The sequence below is a fragment of the Amblyomma mixtum genome, chromosome 2, assembly GCF_055824585.1.
Source record: "Amblyomma mixtum isolate Tamu chromosome 2, ASM5582458v1, whole genome shotgun sequence".
NCBI lineage: Eukaryota > Metazoa > Arthropoda > Arachnida > Ixodida > Ixodidae > Amblyomma > Amblyomma mixtum.
The window spans coordinates 103,626,512-103,646,801 of NC_143013.1; the positions used below are offsets into that span (position 1 = coordinate 103,626,512).

The 20,290-nt window shown below is 49.9% G+C and overlaps 1 protein-coding gene across 1 annotated transcript in view; it reads right to left on the reverse strand.

The window, feature by feature from the left end:
* LOC149360354 (uncharacterized) overlaps positions 1 to 11,882 on the reverse strand; it is an 87,903-nt gene extending 76,021 nt beyond the window's left edge. The window contains exons 1-2 of the mRNA XM_089572289.1: positions 11,765 to 11,882; positions 143 to 295 (exon numbers count right to left, since the gene is read on the reverse strand). The gene's annotated coding sequence lies outside the window, so the exon portion shown is untranslated. The remainder of the gene's footprint in view (positions 1 to 142; positions 296 to 11,764) is intronic.
* Positions 11,883 to 20,290: the final 8,408 nt, after the last annotated feature.

Sequence of the window (20,290 nt, forward strand, 5' to 3'; positions counted from 1 at the left end):
GCCTGCTGCCGTACTGAAACGCCAGCTACAAGCTGACTCAGACAGTGCCTCCACCTCCCATCGTTCCCGATCCCGGAGCCGTCGCCAAGGGTCTGGAAATGCCTCGGCAAAAATGGATTCTAACCGCTCCTCCTCCTCTTACCGGCGCTCCAGCCGGAATCGCTCCAGGTCCTTCCCACCCCTGGACTCCAAGTCGTCTCCTCACCGAGAGCCCTCCAAGAAAAACCAGGTGAGCTGGGCAGCTGCGGGTTCTTACTCTCAGCAATCTCAGTCTCGTGATTCAGAGCTGCAAGCCCTGCGCGACGAGATAACAGCCCTTAAAGCTAGCAATCACAGACTCCAACAAGAAAACGCTTCTTTAAAGCGTCCACCCTTTGCACCCGATCCACCACCTCAAACAAATGCCACTCTACCACTTCAACCTGTTCCTACCATCCCACCTCAGGCGCCCCCATCTACTCCCCCGCAACCCAAAGATACTACCTCTAGTTCTCCCTCTAAGCGGAAAGCTACCTCCCGCTCAGAACACTACGTTAATTTTGCCGACCTCGAGAAATTTGAGGCTCGCCTAGAGGAAAAATTACAGGCTAAAATTGATGCTAAGCTTGAAGCGAAATTTGCTGAGTTCTCCCGACAAATCCAACAGCAAATGCTCCAGTGCCAACAACAAATGCAGCAGCAAATCCAACAACAACTTAACACCCTCATGCAACAGATCCAAACACGCGTCACAGGCCTTGAAGCTAGGGGAGAAGCAACGGCCGCCCTCCACACGACGCGCGTTAAACCATACGGTCGCTTGCCGCACACTCCCACCCCAAACCCATCTCAGCTTCACCCACACTTCAACATGGCGCCCCGCCACCTACTTAATGTGTGGCAATGGAACTGCAGGGGGTTTCGCCGCAAGCGAGGCAACCTGCAGCAGTATGTCCAAAATTCGGACATCCCCCCCTGATATCATCGCCCTTCAGCAAACTCATGGCCCAGTGAAACTACCTGGCTATAAACCATACTCCCCCCTAGATGCCACCACTCACGACACCGCTATTTTGGTTCAAAACAACCTGACGGCCGTCCAACACTCCTTAGACGACGTTGGCGTAGAAAAAGGGCGACCAAAGCCTCTTCATTCTTATCCTTTATAGCTCTCCAAAAGACAAGACGCGACTTCACTACCCTTCTTTCCGGGGTCAACAGGCTCGCGCACCATTCCGGTCTCCTCATTGTAGGAGATTTCAATGCACACCACCCCGCTTGGGGTTACCGCACCGCCAACCGAAAGGGTAACACTCTGTGGTTGCGAGCACAGGAACTGGGCTTCACCCTTGTTACTGACCCTCACATTCCCACCCGCGTGTCTGTTGACACTTCACCTGATCTGACATTCTGCAAAAATGTACGGTTCGATCAGTGGCTCAACACTGGGGATACCCTCGGCAGCGACCACTATCTCCTCGCGACCAACCTCAGCATGTCCCCGTTCTGTCGGAGAGGTCGCCCGACCCTAATCACGGATTGGGACAAGTTTCGTTCCCTACGTGCTCAGAACGCCCCTACCCGGATTAATAACCTGGACAAGTGGATCGCCAAACTGCCGGCATATGTTTCTGCTACTACTAAAGAATCACCTATCACGGCTGATCAATTCAATACAGACAGCCGTCTCCTCCACCTATATATGGCAGGCCCGCGAAAGCCTGCAAAACAGTTCGAAAAAGCAGCGTCACAATATAACGCTTGGGCGTAGAGTAGCTCAGATAGACAAACAGATTGAGGCGCACACTATCGCACTGACTACCCAGCAATGGGGTCAAGTTTGTGACATGCGTGGACAGCTCGGGATAACTCGCACCTGGCACCTTCTCCGATACCTTTTAGACCCAAACGGTTGCAAACCATCCCAACGAGACAGCATTTCCCGCATAGTCCATCAACACCCGGCTCAGACTAGGATCTTCTCGATGAACTTCGTGTACGCTATCTCAATACTACTTCCCCGGACCCTCTCCCCCCTACATGGGCGGTGCCAACCCTGCCCTCGATCAGGAGATTTCGGAAGCTGAGGTAAGATTCGCTCTCACTCAGCTCCGTCCTAACTCTGCCCCGGGACCGGACGGCATTTCTAACAAAATTCTCCGTAATTTAGATGACCCGTCCACTGAGGTTCTCACTGCCTTTATGAATGATTGCTGGAGAGAGGATGAAATCCCCGCAGCTTTGAAACATGCACGCGTGACTTTCATACCGAAGCCAGGCAAACGACTAGCTCTCGAAAATCTCCGGCCAATCTCCCTCACTTCCTGTGCTGGGAAACTGATGGAGCACGTCATTCTCAACCGTCTCAATAATTACGTTGAAGACAACCATCTCCTACCTCGCACCATGATTGGCTTCCGTTCAAATCTCTCTACGCAAGACATCATGCTCCAGCTCTCACGAGAGATACAGTGCCCCTCTACCAGAGCGGGCACAAAGGTTATTCTAGGGCTTGATTTAACTAAATCATTTGACAGCGTCTCGCACGGAGCTATTCTCGCTAACCTCTCCCTACTAAATCCTGGTCCCCGTACCTACGAGTATATACGTACTTTCCTCTCTGGTCGTACAGCTGAACTTAGCTTTGGCTCTCTCCTCTCAGACCCTATAAATCTCGGTAGCAATGGCACCCCCCAGGGATCCGTTCTCTCCCCATTTCTTTTCAATGTAGCCTTGCTAACGCTACCTTCTAAATTAGACGCTATCCCCCGGCTATCCCATACCTTATACACAGACGACATTACCCCCTGGGTTTCAACAGGCAACGATGCTGAGGTTGAATCCGAGCTTCAACAAGCGGTCGATGTCATTGGCGCCATGTGGCCACAGCCGACCTCTCGTGCTCCCCTCAGAAGTCCGAGCTGCTGCTCATCCGAGGTCAGCCCGGCCTCCACGGCCATCCTCCCATCTGCATTACTGCTAGTGGTCAGCCCATACGCGAAGTATCAACCATTAGGGTATTGGGGCTCCTCATCCAGAGAAATGGGGAAAACACCGACACTCTGGCTAAACTTACAGTCTCTGTCTCGCAGACCATTCGTCTAATTCGTCGCATTGCTAATAAACATAGAGGCATGCGAGAGGCTGACCTCCGACGTTTTGTTCAGGCGTTTGTTATCAGTCGCCTCACATATACCCTCCCTTACCTCTACCTTGGCTGCCAGGAACGGGACCGCGTTGACTGCCTTATTCGACAGGCATACAAGGCGGCCCTTCATCTCCCCCACCGGACCCCCACGTATAAACTACTGGCATTAGGGGTCTACAACACTGTGACGGAGCTCTCGGAAGCTCATCTCACTTCTCAGTACGAGCGTCTCACTCACACCTCCACGGGACGTCACATACTCGACAAGCTTGGAATTCGCTTCAAAACAACCGCACTCGACAGGGTCCAGCTTCCACACCATATCCACAGCAACCTTATCGTTACCCCTCTTCCTAAAGATGTGCACCCATATTATCATGTCGCTCGCCGCAAAGACAAGGCTAAGTCTCTGCACAAAAAGTATTTAACAGTGTGCGGCGGTGCACATAACGGCGGCCTAACTGCCGCTCTCTCCGCCAGGCGCGCCGCAGGTGTTGTGACGTCACGCCGAAGAGCTGGGCGACCATCTCGAGCCGTCCTTGTGCGACGGACGGCGGTGCACATGAACGGCGGCCTGACTGGACTGGATTGGATTGCATTGGATTAGATTGGACTGTATAACCGATGCATCGCCACAAGTCTAACCACAAGCACCACCACCAGCTACACTACCAGCTGAACCATGGCATAGGTACGGATATTGCTTTCGCAATTACCGGGCTTAATCAAGCTAAGCCACAGCGAATTTTTTTTTCGCTCGCGGTTGCAAACTACTGTGGACGGCCGCTGGTTGCGTGCTCCATTCCCGTCAGATCGCCTGAAGAGGCCGAGGAGGCGGCTGTAGCCTTGGCGATGGTCTCCACCTCTGCAGAAACCATCTTCAGTGACTCTAAATCTGCGATTCGCAATTTAGCCAAAGGCCAGGTCTCCCCTGTCACCCTCTCTCTCCTCCACTCCACCAAACTTCAACTCCGCCCGATCCAATTGATCTGGGTCCCTGCGCACTCATCTCATCCAGGGAACGAGGCGGCCCACAATTATGTCCGAGGATTCGTCGACCGGGATGTGGTGTCGCCCGTCCTGCGGACGGCGAGAGATTGTATGGTTACATTTCATGACATAACCATGCACTACCGCTTAGGTAGACTTCTATATCCCCCCGCACATAGTACTTTCACCAAACCTCAAGAAGTTGCGTGGAGGCAACTCCAAACGAACACCTTCCCCAACCCCGCGATATATGCCCGGATATGCCCTGGGGTCTACTCCCCATCCTGTCAACTATGTGGCCAACATGCCACTCTATCCCACATAATATGGGCTTGCCCTCGGGACTCCCCCCCTCGAGGCTTGCAGCTTTCGAATGCAGACTAGTGGGAGGCCGCATTGCTCAGTTCTGACTCGGACACACATATCCGGGTTGTGACAAGAGCCCTAGAAGTCGCCGAACGCCATGGGCTCATGGCCTCTTGATGGGGCTATAACCCCACACTGTCAGCTACATTTGTCGACGAAAAAAAATCAGGGGGCACTTTGACTGTCTAAAGTGCGTAGAGGCGAAAGCGTTTTCCGCACCACTTTCGCTGCTTCTGTGGCACTGGTGACGTCACATATAATTGAGTACTAATTACCAAGTGATGACAAATCACTAATTAGTGGTTAATTACTCATTAACTCCTTAATACTAGTTTTGCTGCTAATTAATGACGCTTAAGCTTCGCCTTTAGGAGTGGTACGCGACAGCGTGCGCTGCTAGGGAGTCCACGGAACGCCACCACCCGTTCGGCGCGATGCCTTGCCCTTTGAACGCAACGCTTTTTGAGGAAAGGAATTGGCGCAGTAATTCTCAGTCATCTCGGGGGACACCTGAACCGCACAAGGGAGGAAGTGGGAGAGAGAGAAGACAAAGAGGGCCCGTAATGAAGAAAATGAAAATTGTATTTGAGGAAAGGAAATTACGCAGTAACTCTCTCACATATCTCGGTGGACACCCGTCAAAATTCAGGGGGGCACTTTTTTGACCTAAAGTGTGGTCACTGATGTGTGGTTAAGATGTTAAGCCTCGCCTCTTGAGTGGAACGCGACAGCGCCTTGCTACGCTGCCAGGGAGTCCACAGAACGCCATCGCCCATTCGGTTCTACGCCTCGCTCATCGGTAAATTGGTTTTTGAGGAAAGGAAATGTATCTGTCTCTCATACCTCGGTGGACACCTAAACCTCGCCGGAAGGGAAGGGAGGAGCATGATAGTGAGCGAAGACACCGTATTCACTAGACGCGCCTTTGTTCATGCTAAACCATCGAGCTGACATGGCGGAGTGGATAGCATGCTCGTCTCGCACGCCGAAGACCGGGGTTCGATTCCCGAGCTCGAGCACTTCCGTACTCGTTTTTATTTATTTATATGGCCTGACTAGAAAAGTTAATTAGGCTAATTGGATAATTAAGCATTTAACTAAGCTCAGTCCCACTTACTTGGAGCATCACTATACGATCCCTTCAATTGGTTGCATGGTTAATAGCCAATGTACCATTGGCCCCGTTTGAAATTCGCGCACTGTGACGTCACGACCGTTTCGACCAATTGAAAAGCGTGACATTTCTGTCGACAACTGCTGCTTACAACGATGAGGCATTAAAGGTTTTCGCCTTAATAAAGTTTATCCTCCTCCTCCTCCTGAGAAGTTTCGCGTGGCTCCTGGAGAGCCGTGCTGCGCATGCGCGAGGAGCAGTGACGTCACAAAGCGCACAGCTGGCGTGCCTCGCCGCTCGCGCTCGCCTTCCTTTCCTTAAAATGATCGGAGTGTAAAACGTTGACAATGCCAACGCCAATAACTAAATGAACGCCGATGGCCCAAGGATTCAGCGCCGCGTTTCTGGCACAACCTTGTCAATGCCTGCAGCCCACTTCTCTCTCTCATCTCTCCACGAACCTATGAGCGCGATTCAGTCATCCACTGTCCCAGGGAGTCAGTCATGCGCACTCCGTTTCCTTAAAGCGATCGGAGTGTAAAAGGTTGCAAACGCCACAGAACACAACGAACACCGACGGCTTCAGCGCCGCGTTTCTGGCACAACGTCGTGAATGCCAACGCATGCAGCGCGCACCTGTCACCACCGCCACTTAGCTTAAAGCATGGTTGGGGTGTCCACTGTTCCGAGAGGGCAGTTACCCTCCCTCTGGTTCAGGTGTCCACCGAGATGTGGACACCTCGCCCTCACCTCACGCTACCTATATCCTGGCATAGCAGAGGCATAGCAAAGGAAAGAAATTGCACATAACGCTCCCTGAGTCAGTGGACGCGTGAATCGCGCTTATAGGTACAGTCTTTGTCAAAAGTAACCAGGCTGCATGGTTTGCTTCTAGCTCGTACTGTGGAGCCCTTACAGCATCCCTGAAGCTGAAATGGTCGTTAAAGGTAAGGACGGGGGGTCTTCTTACCTTCCAACACTTTTTGATCTTTAGGAAAGCCGCAAGGGCTCCACTATACAAGCTACAAGCAAACCATGCAGCCTGGTTACTTTTGGCAAAGACTGTACGTGAGGTGATGAGAGAGAGAGAGAGAGAGAGGGAGAGATGCGGCTGCATGCGTTAGCACTGACAACGTTGTGGCAGACACGCGGCACTGCTGCAACAGGCCGCAGCGTTCACTGGGTGGGCAAACTCTCGCGATCAACCATTAACGCCGCCTGACAGGATTGCAAGGTGGGTGCGCTGCATATCCAGCGTCCGGGACGCACTCAACGTTACGGACGCCAAGCCGCGTATAGTTGCCCGATACGCCATAGCTTTCGCTCTCTAACCAGGTTCAGCAGTAGTCGAACTGCACCATTTTAAGGCGAAAGCCTTTAATACCTCATACTGTCGTTAGCAGACGCGTCGGCAGCCGTGTCGACAGACGCGTCGGCAGATTCGTCCGCCTTTCGGCGTCACTGCTTAAAAGGCTCAAGGTTCCAGCATGAATAAAGGCGCATCTAGTGAATGCATGGGCTTCATAAATAAAGTAGGAGTAAAGACAAGAAAAGGAAAATAAAAATAAGAAAATAAACAAAAATAAAACCAAAATAGAAAGATGTGGAAATAAAAATAAAAAACAATAAAATTAAGTAAAGGAGCAAAAATAAATAAAAAACAAAATATGAAAGATAAAAAAGTAAATAAAAACAAACAGTGCGCCAGGAAAGGCTTTCGCCTTGCAGCACTTTAGAGAGCCAAAGTGCCCCCTGAATTTTTTTTATTACCATTCACAGCCGGGAGCTTTGGCTGTGTGCGACAGGACATTGCATCGAACACAACCAACGTTCTATTCAATGCATCCATGTGCACCTGCGTTCTAAAAAAAATTGGTGACGATGACGTTACTTCCTACAGACAACTTATTTTTCACACATATTCCTTCTTAAAGGAACACTCCACTAACAGTTCTTGATTCTCGTGAAGGAAGCTTTGTGGACGGAGAAATGGATATATGCTCGACTTGCTGCACCAAGACGAGGTGTGTGCAAGTATTTCGCGAGGTTGTCACAGCCGTGGGAAGCATTACGCGCGAGACGAACGGGATGTTCTTCCGCATAAATGGTAAGAAATTCCTGTTTGTCTTTATATGTACATTAAAGTCCCCGCCCAACCTGCCACCCTGGCAGGTGGCAGTAAATGGTTTATCGCGAGAGTTCGCTCACCGTTGTCAGCGCTAGCTAACGCATGCAGCCCATATCTCTCTCTCTCTCTCTCTCTCATCACCCCACGTACCTATAAGCGCGATTCAGGCATCCACTGACCCAGGGAGCCAGTTATTCGCACTTTATTAAGGCGAATGCCTATAATGCCTCATGCTGTCGTTAGCAATCCGTGTCGGCAGCCGTGTCTGCGTCCGTGTCGGCAGCCGTGTCGACAGATGTGTCCGCGTTTTGACGGGTGTCCACCGAGATATGATATGAAAAATAAATATAAATATAAAAATAACAAAAGAAACACAAATAAAAAAGATAAAAAAAAACATGAAAATAAAACAAATAACTAAAGAACTGCGCCAGGAAACGCTTTCGCCTTGCAGCACTTTAGAGAGCCAAAGTGCCCCTGAATTTTTTTATAAAGGCGAAAGCCTTTAATGCCTCATGCTGTCGTTAGCAATCCGTGCCGGCAGTCGTGTCTGCGTCCGTGTCGACAACCGTGTCGGCAGATGTGACGACAGATGTGTCGACAGATGTGTCCGCGTTTTAACGGGTGTCCACCGAGATATGCGAGACAGTTACTGCGTCCTTTCCTCAAATACAATTTGCAGTTTCTTCATTACGGCCCCTCTTGCTCTTCTTTCACTTCCACTTCCTCCCTTCCTGTACGGTGCGGTTCAGGTGTCCACCGAGATGGCAGAGAATTACAGCGCCATTTCCTTCCATCAAACAGCGCTGCGTTCAAAGGGCAATACATCGCGTCGAACGGGTGGTGGCCTTCTGTGAATTGCCTAGCAGCGCTACAACACGCTGTCGCATTCCACTCCTAAAGGCTAAGCTTAAGCGTCATTAATCAGCAGATATTTAGTATTAAGTCATTAAATAATAATTAGCCAGTAATTAGTAATTTGTCATTACTTCGTCATCAATTATGTGTGACGTCATCCAGTGGTTACGTCACCAGTGTCACACAGGCAAAGTGGTGCGGAAAACGCTTTCGCCTCTACGCACTTTAAACAGTCGAAGTGCCCCCTGAATTTTTCCTTAAAATGATCGGAGTGTAAAACGTTGACAACACCAACGCCAATGAACACAACGAACGCCGACGGCCTATGGCTTCAGCGCCGGCTTCGGGCACAACGTTACAAATGCCTACGCATGCAGCGCACATCCGCCACGTAGCTTACAGCACGATTGAGGCGCCCACTGTTCCAAGAGAGCAATTATGCGCCTGTAGAACGTCAACACCAATGACAATGAACACAATGAACGCCGACAGCCTATGCTTCAGCGCTGCGTTTCTGGCACAACGTTGTCAATGCCAACGCATGCAGCCCACACCTGTCACCACCGCTACGTAGCTTAAAGCACGATTGAGGTGTCCATTGTTCCAAGAGGGCAGTTAGGCGTCTTCCCTCTGGTTCAGATGTCCACCGAGATGTGTGACAGATACTGCGCCGTTTTCTTTCCATAAAAACCAATTTACCAATTTTACCCTCTGCTTTCCAGGCTCCCGCGACATTGGTTTCGCAGCCTAAAGCGCGACTAAGGTGTCCACTGCTGGTTACAACGGACAAGGGCGATGCCTCGAAACGCAGAAACTGGCGCCAAAGAGCTGCGCTCTGAAAAAAATTGGCGGGGGCTTAGCTTTTCTTAAGCGTGGTAGGTTGCGAAAGCGAGCACAGCGCCTCTAATGGAATGAACGCGACGCGCCGCGTCTAAAGAGGGAACGCAGTGAGCCGCGTCTACAGGTCACGCGTGGCTACCGGCCGCCGCTGGGCGACGACTCGACTTAGTAGCCCATCTCTCACCCTGGTATGACGTCACGCTATGATGTCACTATGCATGGCATGACGTCATAGGTCATTGTAAATGTCACGCGTGGCTACCGGCCGCCGCTGCGTGAAGACTCGACTTGGTAGCCCATCTCTCACCCTGGTATAACGTCAGAGGTCATTTTAAAGGTCAAACGTGGCTACCGGCCGCCGCTACGCGAAAGGCCGTTCATGACCGTAGTATTGCTTTCGCAAATAAAAAACATTCGGTATTTCAAGTTACTTCGGTGAATTCAAGGCACTTAGATATCTCAAGTGCGGGAAGGCGAAAGCAGTTTGCGACTCATTGCACTGATTTGAATTTGCCGCGCTTGGATTCATTTCACGACAGAAGAGCGTCGGCAGTTGCTTGGCGGCGGGCACACTGCTTCGACGTCCTTTCGTCTCATGTGACGTCATCATCTAGTTTTTCTCGTTTTTGAGCAATTTTTACCCAAATTATAGATCTTTCGGTGATCATAAGTATGAATGACGCTTAATTACACATTTTTCAATCTAATTTAACAAAAATCCGGCGTTTTTCCGCCCATTCTGTGTTAATTTTCACTATTCTGTGACAACTTCCGGTGGATGTGACGTCACACCATTCCCGTCGCTAAATCGACGTCCCCGCTATTATATCGACGCATTTCGCTTGTTTTCGCTATAATTGGCTACAATTAACTAATCACTCTACAGCCATCAAATTTGGCGTCGCGGTTACATTTTGTCCCCTCTATCTGATGCTACCATTCGTTTTCTCCTATCTTGATTAGTTGCCGCGTTATTCGTGTAAGACAGCGTTACACAGGAAGTGACCTTGGCCGCGAGTATGAGCCATAAAAGGCTTTCGCCTTAAAAAAAAACGTTTTTGAGGAAAGGAAATCGCTCAGTATATGTCTCATATCTCCGTGGACACCTGAATCGCGCCGTAAGGGAAGGTACTGATAGAAGAAAGGTACAAAGAGGTGCTGTAGTGGAGGGCTCCAGAATAATTTTGATTACCTGGGGATCTTTGACGTGCACTGACATCGCACAGCAGACGGGCGCGTTTGCGTTTCGCCTCCATCGAAACGCGGCCGCCGCAGCCGGGTTCAACCGGGATCTCTAACTGGTAAGTTTACGCTGCACGAAACGCTGGATCGTATGGCACTATCCGGAACACTCTGCAGCAATTTTTACGCAGCTCCCGATTATTTCCGACACGAGATTACTACTACTACTACTACGCCGACGGCTTTTCAACCGTACGAACTGCATACGCTGTCCGTAAAATCTTCCACTACAAAGCACAATGTGGCTAAAGACGCGGCTGTGGTCTCCGCGTGCTGACATGCTCAAACGCAGCTGTGAACCGTTGCGAACAGGCATTTCCACCTCAGAAGTAGTGTACAGCAAGCATGGTGGATTCCATCTTTCCATCTAACGCACACTGCACCGTTTCGTTCAAGACTAGCCACTGCTGCCAGCCACCCGTCGTGAACGAGCTCAGAACTCCAAACTGAATGTTTGTTCTGTTCCAATATGAAAGAGAAGTGCGTCCACCCCAGACACAGACGCGTGAAGCGAGCCACCGATGTCTGTCGCTGCAAAGTACGAACGAGACACAGCACGGCTACGCGTGATGCGCAGAACGCTACTACACATGGCTACACGCACTGCGCCTGTTCCCTCCAGTACGCTAGAAATGTCCAGAAACGGAAAGCCCATGAGGCTTAACAGCACCGTACGCTCAAACTCCGCTTGACTGGTGACGAGGGGCAAGCGGTCGCAGCGGTAACAACACCGGAGGCCCTATCACACCCGCTATCCTTGTGCAACATTTCCATCGCGGCGCTGCTGAGGTATTCAAAGCGAGGCCATCATTTTCTTCGCCAAGTCTCCTCCGCTATCCGCACGCGATTACACGCGATAGCACCTGCCTGACCTCCTGAGGTCGTGCGCGTGAGCATGAGTGCTACACGTGGCCATCAGTCATTTCAGCCATCGTATGACCGTTATGTCGGCAGGCATCGGCACTCCTGATTGTCTCGAAATGCACATTCTATCACCCTGACTCGAGATCGGCACGTTTCGTTCACATTTCGCGAGTCTTTTCGCGCTAGTAAAGGACATATGAACGGAACAACGTGGTGCAACGAAAGGGCTACTCACCGTCGTTGTCGACTCGTCGCTCGACGTGCTGCTGCTGCTGCTGCTGCTGGCGTTGCTTGATCTGGGCGGCCCGGGCAGCCTTATGGCTGGCGTGTCGTTCGTCGACGTCACTCGGCGACCTCGGCCACGCTGCGGTGTCTTATTCTGCAATATTCTATACTGCTGCGTCATAATTATATTCTGCACATGGTTCTTTGTTGGTGTGTTCTAATGTGGCGCTACTGGCGCTACCTTGTGAGTAAAGCGCTGGATTGCTTTAGTACGCGAGATAAACTGAAGATGGCGCAAGCAAACAGAGTTTTTACTTAAAAACGCGATTATATGGCACAGTACTAAAAACGCGATTATATGGCACAGTTGACGAAGGTGAGGCTACGGCCGCTTATCTGCTTTTTCAGCCAGCGTCCGCTTCGGCGGACGCGGTTGTTGCGACGCGAGTCTTTTCTTTTCTTCCTTTCCTCTAGCTTTGAACCCTCTTCTATCTGCACGTGGCAGCGGTGGTGGCTTGACTCGAGCCAGTCGGCAGGCCCGTGCACTTTCATTTTCATCCTTCTCTCAGTCGCAATAACAACAGTTCAGGGCCCGTATTACGGAACTTTGTCAAAAACCTGTCAAAAGTTATTGACAGTGACGTCAAAATGACGAAACGATGTGACGTCGACGCCTGACGCAAAATTGACGCAACGAGGAATCAGCCAATTACAGCAGAGCGGCGCCCCGGAAGCGTTTGCCTGCACGACGAGGGACCGTCTGCTAAATTTTTGCTAAAAGAGTAAAGAAATGCGCAGCAATAAAAATAATTATTATTTTATTTTGCCAAAAAATGATGTTTAAAGCTAAAAAACATTAAGAAAAGCAAGAAGCGCAAGAAGTTAGGCTATTAAATTTCCTGGTGGGTAACTTTTGCTGCCGCGGGGGTGCGCAGACGGCGGTAAAACGTCAACACGCCGCTTTGCACGTGAACAGCTGTTCCACGCCTTGATAATGTTTTCTTACGTGGCGACGAAAATCAAGGTACTGTGCGGTTGTTCTAAGTGCGGAAAAATCGACGAAGCCAACTTGTTAAGGTCTGTGTTGTTCGGCTCTTACGATCGATGAAAAAAGTGTCAAAGCGTGAAGCGTTGTATGTGATGTGTGGTCGTCTGTTTCTTTTTCCTCGACCGGTAAAAAGAAGACGGCCACGAAGTGCGATTTGCAGGTGAAAATAAAGTTCTTTGCCAGCATAAGCATGTTTTATTTGTATGTAGCTGTGGCACAGAGGTGTCGTCGGCTGCCGAAGCTTGCATGAAAGCCGCCGGTCGCAAATAACCGCTGTGCACACAGCACCCGCCGCTGCACCGACAGCGCATTCGCACGCAAACCTCCAAATTCATCGGCGAGTTCGTCGCATAGCCACACCGCAGTCTGCCTCTCCAGTCGAAAAAGGCGTCGGAACAGCTCCTCCGGCAAGTCAAACGCGTCTTCGTGCGCCCTCCGCCGTTGCTCGCGTCGCCGCAGCCGCCTCAGCCACATACGACGCCGCTGCCGCCGCCGCCATTTTCTGTCAAAAACGGAACGGTCCAATTTTGACCGCCTCGAAGCCGTCAAAAAAAATCGTCAAAATGCGCCTGCATAATTAGGCGTTCAACGTCATCACTTCTGTCATGTCCGTGACGTAAACGCCAGCAACCCATGACGCAAGAAAGCAACATGGCCGCCCGACACAGCCGACCAATAGGAGCGCGACTACGGCGGGGCTTTTTGACGAGTTTTTGACGCGTTTTTGACAAGTTATTGATTTGACAGTTCCGTAATACGGCCCCAGGTTGGCTTTCGGTCGGTTTGGTTTACGGGGTTTAACGTCCCAAAGCGGCTATGAGAGACGCCGTAGTGGAGGGCTTCGGAAATTTCGCCCACCTGGGGTTCTTTAACAGTACACTGGACTCTAGAATTTCGCCTCCATCGAAATTCGACCGCCGCGTCCGGGATCGAAACCGCGTCTTTAGGGTCAGCAGCCGAGCACCATAACCCTGAGCCACCGGGGCGGCTCGGGTTAGCTGCCAACAAAGCTGTTTAAGCATGCTATAATTATAGTGAACTACACTATAGCTATAATATAGTTGCGAAACTCCCCACAATGAGTCAGAGGTCAGCAGAGTGTCGCGCCACTTGCGGCTTTCGGGCGAACTGCTCAGCACTGCTTGAACAGCTTGAACTTCGCATTTAGTACGGAAACGCCGCTTAAAGGCCGCAGCCTATGAATGACAGCCCAGTTCATAGGTGGCGCTACCATCTGTTAACTGCTGCATATTCGTAAAAGGGTGACAGGGTTAGCTGGATTTTGAACCTAGGTTTTGCAACTGTGGTCTCATAACAACGTGACGTCACACTCAGAGCAGTCTTTTGAAAGCATTTGGTGATTTTTGTTGTCCGCTTTTAACAGGAAATATCATTAGCGCAGAAAAATACTGCATTTGTGGGCGACTTTAGCGCTAAGTTGCTGTTGTCGTGGCAACACTGGCACAAGTGAGTAGAGGAGGCAATGGCCTGCATTACTGTGCTATGGTAACTATGTCTAATATCTGCATGGTACGCCTGCGTGCAAATGGCGCTGCAGTGGCGAGCAGACGCACGAACTATAGTGCCTAGAATATGCCAGTATATTCTAGGCACTATAGCACGAACGCGCCGGCGTTCACTAGCACATTTCTTGCTCCCTATTAAATCTGAAGTTCGTCGGGTAAAAAGTACAGTTCAATGTTAGGTCTCGCGCGTGCCTTCTATATATCTTCAATATCAAGCGCGGTTAGCCATGCAGCGTCCAAAAAATTTGTAAATTAAATGAAAATGTTTTTAGAGGAAAGGAAAGGAACTGGCGCAGTATCTGTCTCACATATCTCGGTGGACACCTGAACCGCGCCGTAAGGGAAGGAATGAAGGTGGGAGTGAAAGAAGAAAGAGAGAAAGAGGTGCCGTAGTGGAGGTCTCGGGAATAATTTCGACCGCCTGGTGATCTGCAACGGGCACTGACATCGCACAGCACACGGGCGCCTCTTGCGTTTCGCCTCCATAGAAACGCAGCCGCCGCGGTCGGGTTCTAACGCGGGTACTCCGGCTCGGTAGACGAATGCCTTAACCACTGAGCCACCGCGGCAGGTCAACCCTCCCCCCCTCCCCAAAAAACGCAAAAATTCAGGTGGCACTTTGGTTCTCTAAAGTGCTGCAAGGCGAAAGCGTTTCCTGACCACTGTTTGTTTTCATTTACTTTTTATTTTTCATATTTTGTTTTTATTCATTTTGCGCTCCTTTTCTTAATTTTATTGTTTTTATTTTTATTCCCCACCTTATTTATATTTCTGTTTGCTTTTTATTTTTATTTTCTTGACTTTACTCCTTTTATTTTATTTATGAAGCCCATGCATTCACTAGATGCGCCTTTATTCATGCTGGAACCTTGAGCCTTTTAAGCAGTGACGCCGAAAGGCGGACGAATCTGCCGACGCGTCTGTCGACACGGCTGCCGACGCGTCTGTCGACACTTCTGCCGACGCGTCTGTCGACACGGCTGCCGACGCGTCTGTCGACACGGCTGCCGACGCGTCTGCTAACGACAGTATGAGGCATTAATGGCTTTCGCCTTAAAATACGACGGGAATGGGGCGAGGCGAAAATTTTCTCCCACGCACCATTCCCGTCGTGGTGGCTCAGTGGTTATGGTGCTCGGCTGCTGAGTCCTGACCCGAAAGACGCGGGTTCGATCCCGGCCGCGGCGGCGGAATTTTGATGGAGGTGAAATTCTAGAGGCCCGTGTGCTGTGCGATGTCAGTGCACGTTAAAGAACCCCAGGTGGTGGAAATTTCCGGAGCCCTTCACTACGGCGTCCCTCATAGCCTAAGTTGCTTTGGGACGTTAAACACCAATAAACCAAACCAAACCGTATTTTTGCGTTTCTTTTTTTTTTCAGAGAGAAAATTGGCACCTTGAAAAGCTGTTTAGCGCGATGTGCGCGAAGGTTACTGCCAGTACTTGTTGATACATTCGGCCGCAGAACATTCAGCAGTTGGGTTGAAACAATGGGAATGAGCATTTGAGGCCAATGTGAAATGTTACTTGGGCTACTATTGGGATGTATAGATAAAGTGTACATGGCAGAAAATCATATATCCGAATTTTTAGGCTCATTAAATCCCTAAAATTCTACTTGAAAAGCCATTCGGAACAACATGATCCAGTTTTCGTTCTTATAATCGGATACAACGTAAGGCTTCAGTGAAGTGACGAAAAAACGTAACGGCACCGACCGTAAAAGAAAGATGGAATGACGTTTCGGCTCCCACACGGGTGCCTTGTTCACAATGAGGCGAAACGGGGAACCGTTGGCTTATATGCGGCGAATCACAGAACCCAGACATCTTGCGTATTATCAGACATCGTGCGCTTCAGTGAAGCTCACCCACATTCATGACCGCCGGTCAGAATTCTTCCGCGACAGGAATGCAGTTTGCAGTTGAAGTTTTTCTTATGACCTAAGCAAGAATCATATCACTAGACGAAATAAAACGCTCAAGAATACTGATGCCTCTCGCATGTTTGATACAGTCAGGCATTAAAAAGCTGAGTCCTGCCATCGCCCATTGTTACCAACTGATTCTCATCCTGCAGTTGTAATCTGCTATAGTATAAATTGATTGTATGGCTTTTTATGGGTATCTTGGTGATTGCTCGGCAGCCAAAGAGGCATTTATTGATGAGAAAACTTAATTTACAAATGAAGCCTTTTTTTTTCTCTCCGCCTAATTCAAATTCATGATGTCAAGACCAGAAAGGACTTCGTTATCACAACACGGTAATCTGTCGATACAGGCGAACTCCAGTTTCTCCTTAGTGCACATTTGTGGATAGGAGGCTGGCGGACCATCCATATTCGCCACAAGATGTGCCCTTTTTATAAGGACACATCTGAGATTCACACCTTTTCACCATCGAGGCTCGGCTGTCGGACCGAAGTATAAGAAGCACAGGAAAAAAATTCAGGGAGCACTTTGGCTCTCTAAAGTGCTGCAAGGCGAAAGCGTTTCCTGGCGCAGTGTTTGCTTTTATTTACTTTTTATTTTTCTTATTTTGTTTTTTTATTACTGCTCCTTTTCTAATGTTTATTGTTTTTTATTTTTATTTTCATATCTTATTTTTATTTTGTTTTTATTTTTGTTTATTTTCTTATTTTTATTTTTCCTTTTCTTGCCTTTATTCCTTTTATTTTATTTATGAAACCCATGCATTCACTAGATGCGCCTTTATTCATGCTCGAACCTTGAGCCTTCGTGGTGAGTGGTAGCGTCTCCGCTTCAAATGCCAAAGGCCCTGGTTCGATTCCCACCCTCGGTGATGTTTCTTTTTAAGCAGTGACGCCGAAAGGCGGACAAATCTGCCGACGCGTCTGCCGACGCGTCTGTCGACACGGCTGCCGACGCGTCTGCTAACGACAGTATGAGGCATTAAAGGCTTTCGCCTTAAAAAGGCGTCTATAAGCCCAGCCCGATTACATTAGACTTTGGAGCGGTCTACACTCAAGGCATACAAGTATCTTGATGTTTGGGTAAAGGATGGTACGAAGTACATTCGCGGCCAGACGGTGGAAATAATAGAGAAACTGAAAAGAAATGCTGCTGTCATGAAGTATAGGGCACTCTATTGAGATGTAGAAGTCGAAACGTATTTTGTTTTAACGGTTGGTCGGCGGTCGATGCTTTTCTACTGTATTCTTATCCAGTGCAAGACCCTCCAACCCAAGTACATAAGGCCATCGCAGTGATCTCAGATCGCGTGGTGTTTAAAAACGGCTCCAGTATGCTCAACTTTTAAATAGTGGGAAGAAGCTGCAAGAGAATGAATGAACGCTGCAGATGAGTGGAAGACTAGTTTAGATAGGGAGAAGGAAACTGGCCCAGTAAATTGCCACGTAATGCACACATTAGGAAATATTCGATAGGCAGCAATTATCAGTCCAGTGACACAAATGGGAATGCTGATGATTTTTTAACGGAGACCCTGCCAAGAAAGTTAGGCACCAAGTTCTAAGCAAAAGTAGTCTATAGTATAACCTCCATGATCCCAGAGCGCATTGGGACTGCAGTCAATTACTGGCAAGGGCGTCTGCAGAACTTTTTCCAGGAGGGGGGGCACCCGATGTCCGGGGATGGGGGCGGCGGTAGCTAGGTTAGCACCAAAAAGGAACTAGTGCATAAATAATATCCGTAATTCCAGGGGGGAGGGGGGTGCAACCGCCCCCCCCCCCCCCCCCTTCCGGACGCCCATGATTACTGCGCAGAACTCGCCAACAGGGTTCGCAACTTCAGCCGACCCACCTCGCTTATGACGAGGCACACCGTGCAGGTCTTCACGTAGCGCATGGCGAACTAATCACATCTTTCAGCCCGCGCTCCTTCTCCGCATCGGCTGCGTGTGGAGTTCAGCGACGAGGCAAGTCTCGGCTGGTATCATCCGGCACCTAGCTGCCGCCAGTGCGCCCTGCAGGTCGGTACACTCGGCCACCATCTGCTGCACTGCTGTCAGCAAACTTCGCGCACTTTAGTGTGCATTCCCAGACACCCTTAAAGCGTGTGGGGGTAGCGGTCTCGGACTCAAAGGATATGCCCTCGACTCAGCGTGTCAAGCTCAGCGGAGATCAGCTACCAAGTGACAAGAGGCCCAGCTTTCGCCGGTCGCAAGCCAGAGAATGGGTCAGAGGTTCGGTGAATGGGAGGTTCACAAACAAAACAAACTTTGTACAGCAATGAGGCGATACAGTGGATTTCACAATAACTAGTAGAAGCACATACAAAGTGATTAACAAAACAAAACAATTCGTGGAATGTTAAACTTGAGAGACACTACAATACAAAAGGAATATTGCACCTAAAGTGGACGAACACAAGAGAGAGGCAAATAAACAAAAAACAGTTTGTTCACTGAGCACTGCGACAGTCCGACGACCAGAGGTCCACGACGGTGCCGTCCCGCAGGCTGCCGCGCGCTGCCTCGTTGAACCGCGGCTGGGCGAGTAGTTTTATCCCGGCAGTCGAGCGGGCGCGCTTCGATGAAGCGTAAACGGCGGCTCGCTCGAGCTAGTCGACAGCGGTCAACACCCTTCTTATGTAGACTTGGTCCGCGTCTGTTTGTTCTACGCGCCAAGGCAGGCGCGCACATACACACAGTATCGGTCGTGCAGTCTCCTTTTTCTTGCGCCGGGCGCGCGTCCCTGATTGGTCAAAAGCCTGGAGTGGATTCAGGGAGCATCGTGAATTTTCCGGTGCGGCGCCGCCGCTGACGCGCCAGTGAAGAGGGGGAGGACATACGCTCTCCGGGGTTTTCTTCTCACCCGTTTTACCACGCGCGCCAGCGAGAGCCGTCCGCGCGGCGCTGTTTTTTGTTTCTTTTTTTGTTTTTTCGAAATTGCGTCCAATCTTTTGACAACTTCATGGCCTGAGCCCAGCAAAGAACCGCGGTGCTCACTGCTATACCGTGAGCTGGGGCTATTCGGCGGATAAGAACGTGGCTTTACTTTCTGCTTGCGCGGTCCCTGCTTCCCCGGATCCACGGCAAACCGGTAGAGTTATTTGTTAGAGCAGGCACGACTCAAGCCTTGGCTCTCTAGCACCTCTAACCGAACTGGTCACTCTCTTCTAGCATCACCTTTCCGGGTTAGACCCCTCTCTGAAGATATTATGCCGTCAATTTGCACACGATATGTTCCTTTCTCTTTTTTTTCTTTCTATGTCTGCCACTTCAGCCTCTTCCCCATGCTGCCCGATATAGTAGAGCTGCTCTTGGACAATTACGGTGGAGGTTATTCGGCGCTGAATAACGGTCGGAGAGCAAGGTGATTCGAAAAAGCATTAGCCCTGCCCGGTTTCCGATAGAGGCAATGATGATACCTGAATCATGATACCTTCAAACACGATCTCTTATTCTCTTAGTTGTTTCGAGCATAACCTCGTTTGAAGCTTTGTGTTTGCAATGACATTAGAGCTATATCTAGCTCCATTTTGTCTTGGTTTGGTTCATTGGGGTTTAACGTCCCAAAAGCAACTCAGGCTATGAGAGACGCCGTAGTGATAAGGGCTCCGGAAATTTCGACCACTTGGGGTTCTTTAACGTGCACTGACATTGCACAGTACACGGGCGTCTAGAATATCGCCTTCATCAAAATTCAGCCGCCGCGGCCGGGGTCGAACCGGCGTCTTTCGGGACAGCAGCCGAGCGCCGTAACCACTGAGCCACCGCGGCGGGGCCCATTTTGTCTTTCAAACGTGGGTATGTGCAGTATGCTTTTACTGCCCTTGTAGTGCTGCGACGGTAAATTACTGTTGTTTTTTTCCCTTCCTTCCTTAAATCGTTAAAATTCACTTCCTAATGAATGCCTAATTTATGCGATTCAGTACTCTTAATGCATAAGTATGCATTGATCGCTAAGGAAGAGCAGGCCATAGTCAGGTGCGGAACCACCTTTTGTTTTCTTTCCCTTGGTTTACACGTTGTACACCAGAA